We start from the raw sequence: 9421 nt of genomic DNA, 5'->3' as shown, positions 1-9421 counted from the left end.
CTAAACCAAGTTTAGCTAAGCTCCAGTTATGGAACTTTTTCTACAGTTTATATTTAATTTTAATGCAAGAATTCAAGCCATAACAACATTTTGCTTGAAAAGTACATTTTTGTTCCTTAAACTTCATTTAACTGGGCTTTTATAAACTTCAGTTTAGAAATATCGATTGAATTAGATTCAGTATCTAACAAACTTTTCAAATTCACAACTTTTTCAACTTAAACTCGTCTAAACCAAGTTTAGCTAAACTCCAGTTAAAGAAGTTTTTCTACAGTTTATGCTTAATTTTAATGCAAGAATCCAAGCGATAACAACATTTCACTTGAAAAGTGCATTTTCGTTCTTTAAACTTCATTTAACTGGGCTTTTATAAACTTCAGTTAAGATATATCGATTGAATTAGATTCAGTGTAGAACTAATTTTTCGAATCCATAACTTTTATGACTTAAACTCGTCTAAACCAAGTTTAGCTAAACTCCAGTTAACTTAGTTTTTTTACGGTTTCTTATTTATTTTAACTTCAAATTTTAACGTATAATATTATTTCAGGTTAAACTTTACTTTTTGAACATTTAAACTTAATTTAACTTTGGTTAACAAAATTTGTTTATACTCATTTTAAAGTCTTAAAATGTTTAGAAAATGCAATTCTTAGCAAAAAAAATGTTCACAGCTCCCTTTTCCTAGACACCCTCACCATATTTGCAACTACAATTTAGTTTGTTAATTTATAAAATAATTGGCAAATTTTCTTTGACTACCTGATGAAAAGAAAATGCTTGAAATATTCAAAACAATTGACATGCCTTTAAACATTTTTCCTGCACAGTGTTTCTCTAACAAAATAGTCATTGTGTTAAGTTTAACATATTTTCAGTTGCAATAGGTTGACGCCAACGACGCAACTTATTTAAATAGAAAACTGCAGGCATACTCGCCCACACACACACACGACTCTTTGAAGAAAACAAAAAATGAAGAACCCCTTTAAAGAACACCTTTAATAGGTCTAATATAAGGTGGCCAGTAAATAGACAACCGCAACCACAATTTCAGTGAAAACTGCCTCTACCATTATATTTATGAAATGAAAAAAAAAAAAACGTAGTCTAGTTTAACTTATGTTTATTATAGTTTTTCTAACATATGCTGTTAGCTGGCTGTTGTGTCTACGTAAAAATTACGTTTCTATTAAAAAAGGAGGGTTCTATTGACCTTAAGTTTGAAATGTAGTTGTAGTTTTTATACCCTACACCACTTTAGTGGGGAGGGTATATTGGGTTTGTGCTGATGTTTGTAACGCACAATAATATTGGTCCTATACCCACTTTAAAGTATACCAATCGGCTTAGAATCATTGTCTGAGTCGTTTTAGCTATGTCCGTCAGTCCGTCCGTCCGTCTGTCTGTCTGTCTGTCTGTCCGTCTCTCCGTCCGTCTGTCCGTCCATGTAAACCTTGTAATCAAACTACAGGTCGCAATTTTGAAGATAATTCAATGAAAATTGGACCTTCTATTGTCCCAGGGACGAAGCCTATTGAAAATGGTTAACATCGGTCCATTATCTCACTTAGCCTCCATACAACTGAACCCCAGAATAGGGCTAGTAAACTTTGTAATCAAACTACAGGTCGTAATTTTGAAGATAATTCTATGAAATTTGGCACATGATCTTCTATGGTACCGGAAACGAAGCCTATTGAAAATGGTTATCATCGGTCCATTATCTCACCTAGCCCCCATACAACTGAACCGGACGAATAGGGCTTTTAAGTTCATAATTATACTCGTATCTCGACAAAAAGCTGCAAAATCAAGTTCTATACTAGCCTTGATGACCCTCATTATTTATATAATTATATAATCTCATTTGACCATAGCCCCTATTCAAAGCCCTCTTCAAAATTTGACTTAAATGTCCACAATTTCAGAATTCAACAATAAATGGCTTAAGTATATCTGAGGCAAGGTACAATTCAACTTAAATGCTTTATTATGAAAACTAAATCGCATTTTAATTTTGTAACAGGTTTAGGGTATGGACATGGTCGACCTCGCCCGACTATAATTTCTTACTTGTTTCTATTTGAGGAAGTTGTTTTTGTTTGTAGATGATATTTATTATTCTATTATTTGGTGGTATCATATGCACTTTAAATAACCTTGAACTACTTAGGTGAAAAAAAAGAATAAAACAATGAGGTCTGTCTATCGATGGCAGCACAACTATTAAAGAAAGGAAAGTAGTTTAACAAAACTTTAGATAACAGAAGAATAAGTACTTAAACCCATATAACTACTTAAAAATAGAACGAATTTCTTTAGCATTTTCCTTTAATAACTAAACTTACTTTTTTTAACTTTAACCTAAGTTTAACTACGTTTAGCTAAACTTTAGTTAACAAAAATTGTTTAAATGTTATTAATAATTAAACGAACTTTTGGAAAATATCAGTTTTTATGCTAAAACTTACTTAAACCAAGTTTAGCTAAACTCCGATTAACGTAGTTTTATGTCATAACTGACTGATTCATCATCGTACAGCCCAAACGTCTAAAACCTAGAATCATGAAATTTTGACAGTAGAGGTGTTTTTTTAGGTTATGTAGATCCACTAAGGAGGGATTTTTGGAAATTTGTACATTTGCGGGTAAAAAGGGGAAAAAACGGGTAAAACAGGTTTTCTTAATTATCTTACACAATATTAGTGATACAAGAAAGGGGAAAAAATTGTACTCTTTTTAGTAGTAGTACTTTCCACTTTTGGTACTTTTTTATACCCTACACCACTTTAGTGGGGAGGGTATATTGGGTTTGTGCTGATGTTTGCAACGCACAATAATATTGGTCCTATACCCACCTTAAAGTATACCAATCGGCTCAGAATCATTTTCTGAGTCGATTTAGCTATGTCCGTCCGTCCGTCCGTCCGTCCATGTAAACCTTGTAATCAAACTACAGGTCGCAATTTTGAAGATAATTCAATGAAATTTGGTACATGATCTTCTATTGTCCCAGGGACGAAGCCTATTGAAAATGGTTAAGATCGGTCCATTATTTCACCTAGCCCCCATACAACTGAACCCCCCAATAGGGCTTGTAATCCTTGTAATCAAACTACAGGTCGCAAATTTTCAGATAATTCAATGAAATTTGGCACATGATCTTTTATGGTACCGTAGATGAAGCCTGTTGAAAATGGTTTACATCGGTCCATTATTTCACCTAGCCCCCATACAACTGAACCCCTCGAATAGGGCTTTTAAAACTTGTAATCAAACTACAGGTCGCAATTTTGGAGATAATTCAATAAAATTTGGCACATGATCTTTTATGGTATCGTGCACGAAGCCTATTGAAAATGGTTAACATCGGTCCATTATTTCACCTAGCCCCCATACAACTGAACCCCCGAATAGGGCTTTTAAAACTTGTAATCAAACTACAGGTCGCAATTTTGGAGATAATTCAATGAAATTTGGCACATGATCTTTTACGGTACCGTAGACGAAGCCTATTGAAAATGGTTACCATCGGTTCATTATTTCACCTAGCCCTCATACAACTGAACCCGCCGAATAGGGCTTTTAAGTTCATAATTATGTTTAATATACTCATATCTCGACAAAAAGCTGCAATAACCAAGTTGTATACAAGACTTGATGACCCCCACGAATTCCATAATAATAGGTTCTCATATGACCCTAGCCCCTATGAAAAGCCCCCATCAAAATTTCACTTAAATGTCCACAATTTTATTCAACAATAAACGGCTTAAGTATGTATATCTAAGGCAAGGTACAATTCAACTTAAATGCTTTTTATGGCAACTAAATCACATTAAATTTTTGTCAAAGGTGTAGGGTATTATATGGTCGGCCTCGCCCGACTATAATTTCTTACTTGTCATTCTTCAAATGATACTTTTTTGTATGTTCTTTAATATGAATTCAAAACACATGATTATTAAACATACGCGGCCCTCATTGAATAAGATTGAAGAGAGAACTTTTTAGTACATCTTTGAGTTTTAAATATTGTTTTAAATTATTTAAACTTTTTAATTTATTTTACTTTTTTTTTAATAAGAAAACTTACTAAACTCTGACCTCTTTAAATTAGAAAAAATTTACTTATTACTTTTACAAACAAAACACAAAAACTACAACACACACGCACATGCTTGGCTTGTTTGATGCAAACACACACGTTCATGTATTTATTCAGCCTTAAAATATGCTTTAGCTAAACGTGCTCTTATGCATTTTTGCTCCCACCACTAGCAATGGACACACAAACTCATACATTCACTCAAACATATAAATGAAAATAACAGTACTCGGCACGTACTACTTAGTACTTTCTTCTTGTTGTTGTTGTTCTTCCTGTATTTATGTTGTTGTTGTTGTTTGTCCAACATGTTGTTCTTTTTCTATTCTACACTGTGACACATTTTATTTTTCGTAATTACCTTTTTAGTTACTTGTAAATAATACACCTAAGTATAATATTTATTATTTACATACAAACATACCTAGTATGAGCATGTCTATTCAAGTTTGTTTATTACTAACTAAAGTCTGTCTGTCCATCTGTGTATACAATTCTTTGTTTACATCACTGTCATTGTGTTCAAAGTATAAGTATGCCTGTAATTTTGTTGTGCATTGTTGGGAAAATGTAAAAAAAAACTTTAATTTTCTTTTTTTAGTGTTTAGCTGTTAATTACATATATAATATTTTTCTTTCTTTTATTATAAATTATTCCCTATTTTAAGGGCGTTTGTGCCAGGCAGCTTTCATTATCAACAATTTATTTACCAGGGCGACCTCTGTATATGGTTTATCTCCCACAATTAAGTTTTTTTTTATTATTATTTAATAGTTTTTTTCACTGTTATTTATATTTTATAAATATGTAAAGTTTGTAAGCTAAATAATTGTTTTCATTACTTGGAAATTGCTATCACATAGTCATCGTTAAATTATAAGGGACAATGGGGAGTGTTTTGTTGCAATTTAATAGGAAACTAATAATTGCAATTTTGTATGGTTCCAAGGGGAAACTATTGTTTAGTGTGTAATGTATGAATAATGAAGGGTTATAATATACAAATTGCTAAGAGATAATAATTTTCCACTTTAAAAGGCAGGATGACTAACAAAAGTTAAATAGAAAATTAATATAGAAAAACGGTTATTAAGCAATTAATGCAGTTTTATACGAAGAAATAGCAAAGAACTAGAACAGCACTAGAACAGAACTAGAACAGAACTAGAACAGAACTAGAACAGAACTAGAACAGAACTAGAACAGAATTAGAACAGAACTAGAACAGAACTAGAACAGAATTAGAAAAGAACTATAAAAGAACTAGAACAGAACTAGAACAGAACTAGAACAGAACTAGAACAGAACTAGAACAGAACTAGAACAGAACTAGAACAGAACTAGAACAGAACTAGAACAGAACTAGAACAGAACTAGAACAGAACTAGAACAGAACTAGAACAGAACTAGAACAGAACTAGAACAGAACTAGAACAGAACTAGAACAGAACTAGAACAGAACTAGAACAGAACTAGAACAGAACTAGAACAGAACTAGAACAGAACTAGAACAGAACTAGAACAGAACTAGAACAGAACAAGAACAGAACTAGAACAGAACTAGAACAGAACTAGAACAGAACTAGAACAGAACTAGAACAGAACTAGAACAGAACTAGAACAGAACTAGAACAGAACTACAACAGAACTACAACAGAACTACAACAGAACTACAACAGAACTACAACAGAACTACAACAGAACTAGAACAGAACTAGAACAGAACTAGAACAGAACTAGAACAGAACTAGAACAGAACTAGAACAGAACTAGAACTGTACTAGAACAGAACTAGAACAGAACTAGAACAGAACTAGAACAGAACTAGAACAGAACTAGAACAGAACTAGAACTAAACTAGAACTAAACTAGAACTGAACTAGAACTGAACTAGAACTGAACTAGAACAGAACTAGAACAGAACTAGAACAGAACTAGAACAGAACTAGAACAGAACTAGAACAGAACTAGAACAGAACTAGAACAGAACTAGAACAGAACTAGAACAGAACTAGAACAGAACTAGAACAGAACTAGAACAGAACTAGAACAGAACTAGAACAGAACTAGAACAGAACTAGAACAGAACTAGAACAGAACTAGAACAGAACTAGAACAGAACTAGAACAGAACTAGAACAGAACTAGAACAGAACTAGAACAGAACTAGAACAGAACTAGAACAGAACTAGAACAGAACTAGAACAGAACTAGAACAGAACTAGAACAGAACTAGAACAGAACTAGAACAGAACAGAACTAGAACAGAACTAGAACAGAACTAGAACAGAACTAGAACAGAGCAGAACCAGAACCAGAACTAGAACTGAACTAGAACAAAGCTAAGTAGAACTGATCTTTCATTAAAAATATGTATATTTTCTCGTGTTTTATATTATTTACACACGTTTTCCAAAAATATATATTTGTCAAATGATTTTTTTGCATGTGTATATGTATGTGTGTTAAATAAATAATAAATATAAATGTGCCAGTATATAATTTTAAGCTTACATATCAGAAAAACAATATGAGAAAAAAATTCTGTAATTTTTGTCCTTGTCATGGAACATTCAGGACATCTAAAGGATTTGCCTTGGTTTTTTTTATCACCAAAACATTTACAAAATAAAACACATATGTCATCAATGTTTATCTATCAGTCGCGATTTTGAATACTACAGTTACAGCAAATAAAGTAAAATTAAAGATATAAAGAATTTAAAAAAAGGGGTTGAGCCTTCTCATTTCCCTTCAGAACTTTTTATTATGTAAATGCTTTAAAAAACATTATACATACATTCTTATTTAAATTTTGCTTAAAAGGAGTAAGGTATTAAATTAAAAATGCTGGTTTTTCTATTTAAAAAAAGTCTTTGTAAAATAAATGACAAATGTTTTAGTAAACAAATTTAAAAGTCTGCTGTGCATAATGTTTTTAACAAAATCCCTGTTGTGTAATAGAAATTTTCCTTTCTTTTTTGTATTTCTGCTAAAAATTCTTATAAATTGTAGACTGTATGCTGTTAGGTTTATAAATTATGCTAGACTCTATAATTAGTTTTTTTTATATATTTTTTTTGTTTCATTTTTGATTACTTCATCCTTCATGCCCAAAATTTATGAGAATTTTAATTTTATACAAATTCATTAACTTAAGCATTTAAGTTGAATTATAGAATAAAATTTTTTTTGTTGTACAACAGAATGTATAATTTATTTTAATGTGTTAAGTTATGTTAAACATTTTCATTAACATATATAAATATGCATGTATAGCATAGCTTTAGGGGAAAAATTCACACTTTCAATGATAAGAGAGAAATATTTAAAAATCGCAATAGGCAAAATGATTTTTCTGAGAATAATAGAAATAAATTTAGTCTATTTAAACATTTAGAAATATTATATGTTAAACAAAAATATATTTTTAGTTAAAAATATTCCTGCCAAAAAATTAACTTAATCTTACACTAGTTCTAGTTTAATATTAATTCTGTCTAGTTCTGTTCTAGTCCTGTTCTAGTTCTGTTCTAGTTCTGTTCTAGTTCTGTTCTAGGTCTGTTCTAGTTCTGTTCTAGTTCCGTTCTAGTTCTGTTCTAGTTTGTTCTAGTCTGTTCTAGTTCTGTTCTAGTTCTGTTCTAGTTCTGTTCTAGTTCTGTTCTAGTTCTGTTCTAGTTCTGTTCTAGTCTGTTCTAGTTCTGTTCTAGTTCTGTTCTAGTTCTGTTCTAGTTCTGTTCTAGTTCTGTTCTATTCTGTTCTAGTTCTGTTCTAGTTCTGTTCTAGTTCTGTTCTAGTTCTGTTCTAGTTCTGTTCTAGTTCTGTTCTAGTTCTGTTCTAGTTCTGTTCTAGTTCTGTTCTAGTTCTGTTCTAGTTCTGTTCTAGTTCTGTTCTAGTTCTGTTCTAGTGTCTGTTTCTAGTTCTGTTCTGTTCTGTTCTAGTTCTGTTCTAGTTCTGTTCTAGTTCTGTTCTAGTTCTGTTCTAGTTCTGTTCTAGTTCTGTTCTAGTTCTGTTCTAGTTCTGTTCTAGTTCTGTCTAGTTCTGTTCTAGTTCTGTTCTAGTTCTGTTCTAGTTCTGTTCTAGTTCTGTTCTAGTTCTGTTCAGTTCTGTTCTAGTTCTGTTCTAGTTCTGTTCTAGTTCTGTTCTAGTTCTGTTCTAGTTCTGTTTCTAGTTCTGTTCTAGTTCTGTTCTAGTTCTGTTCTAGTTCTGTCTAGTTCTGTTCTAGTTCTGTTCTAGTTCTGTTCTAGTTCTGTTCTAGTTCTGTTCTAGTTTCTGTTCTAGTCTGTTCTAGTTCTGTTCTAGTTTTGTTCTAGTTCTATTCTAGTTCTGTTCTAGTTCAGTTCTTGTAGTTCTGTTGTAGTTCTGTTCTAGTTCTGTTCTAGTTCTGTTCTAGTTCTGTTCTAGTTCTGTTCTAGTTCTGTTCTAGTTCTGTTCTAGTTCCGTTCTAGTTCTGTTCTAGTTCTGTTCTAGTTCTGTTCTAGTTCAGTTCTAGTTCAGTTCCAGTTCAGTTCCAGTTCTGTTCTAGTTCAGTTCTTGTTAATTTTACTTCTATAGATTGATAACCTTTTCTCTCTGGCCTTAAATAATATTTCGTGGGTTTTGTGCAAAAAAATCCAAACATCTGCTCACTCTCTGAAGCCCCTTTAAGGCTACAGTCACTCTTAGACTAAAATGGCCGCAAATTGACTATTTTTCTCTCTTCTTATTTTCAACACTTTTTCCAACATTGGGGTCATAAAATGTAATAAACAGTGTGTTGTTAAGTTTATTGTTTTTGATGTCAACGTGGCAGAAGTCTGTAGAATTGTACCAGTTCAATAATATAAAGTTTATATGTGTTTTTATGACAATTTCAAGTATTATCCTTGTTAAGAGGATGAGCAGCATGGTAGTATGGTTTGTGCTACTATTTGGTTTGCAGCGGCAAACAAAAACGAATAAAAATACTCTGTTTATTTGAAAAACAATAATAAATAGGAAAACATAATAGCAAAACCTAGAATTGAAACAAAATATTTGCTTATTTGTAGGAACGATAAATACAACACTTTTTGAGAGTAGGAGTAGAAGTTCAACAATTTATTATTTTATAATTACTATTATTTATTTAAATTTAATTTAATATTTGGCTTAGTGTTATAGAAATCTAAACGAATTTTTTATTATGTTTAAATTTTGTTATTTTAAATGTCACCACAAATATAAATCTCAATGCGTATGAGTTATATTTAATCCAACCCTCACAATTAAATAATACTCATACGCCCTCATTAAGTAAATGTGATTTTTTTTCTCTTGTTGCTTTCGGGT

This window comes from Lucilia sericata, unplaced genomic scaffold, assembly GCF_015586225.1.
Source record: "Lucilia sericata isolate MDLA Ls3-8-SP2 unplaced genomic scaffold, ASM1558622v1 Contig002583F_arrow, whole genome shotgun sequence".
In the NCBI taxonomy this organism is placed as follows: domain Eukaryota; kingdom Metazoa; phylum Arthropoda; class Insecta; order Diptera; family Calliphoridae; genus Lucilia; species Lucilia sericata.
Note: the sequence above shows the minus strand (reverse complement) of the source record.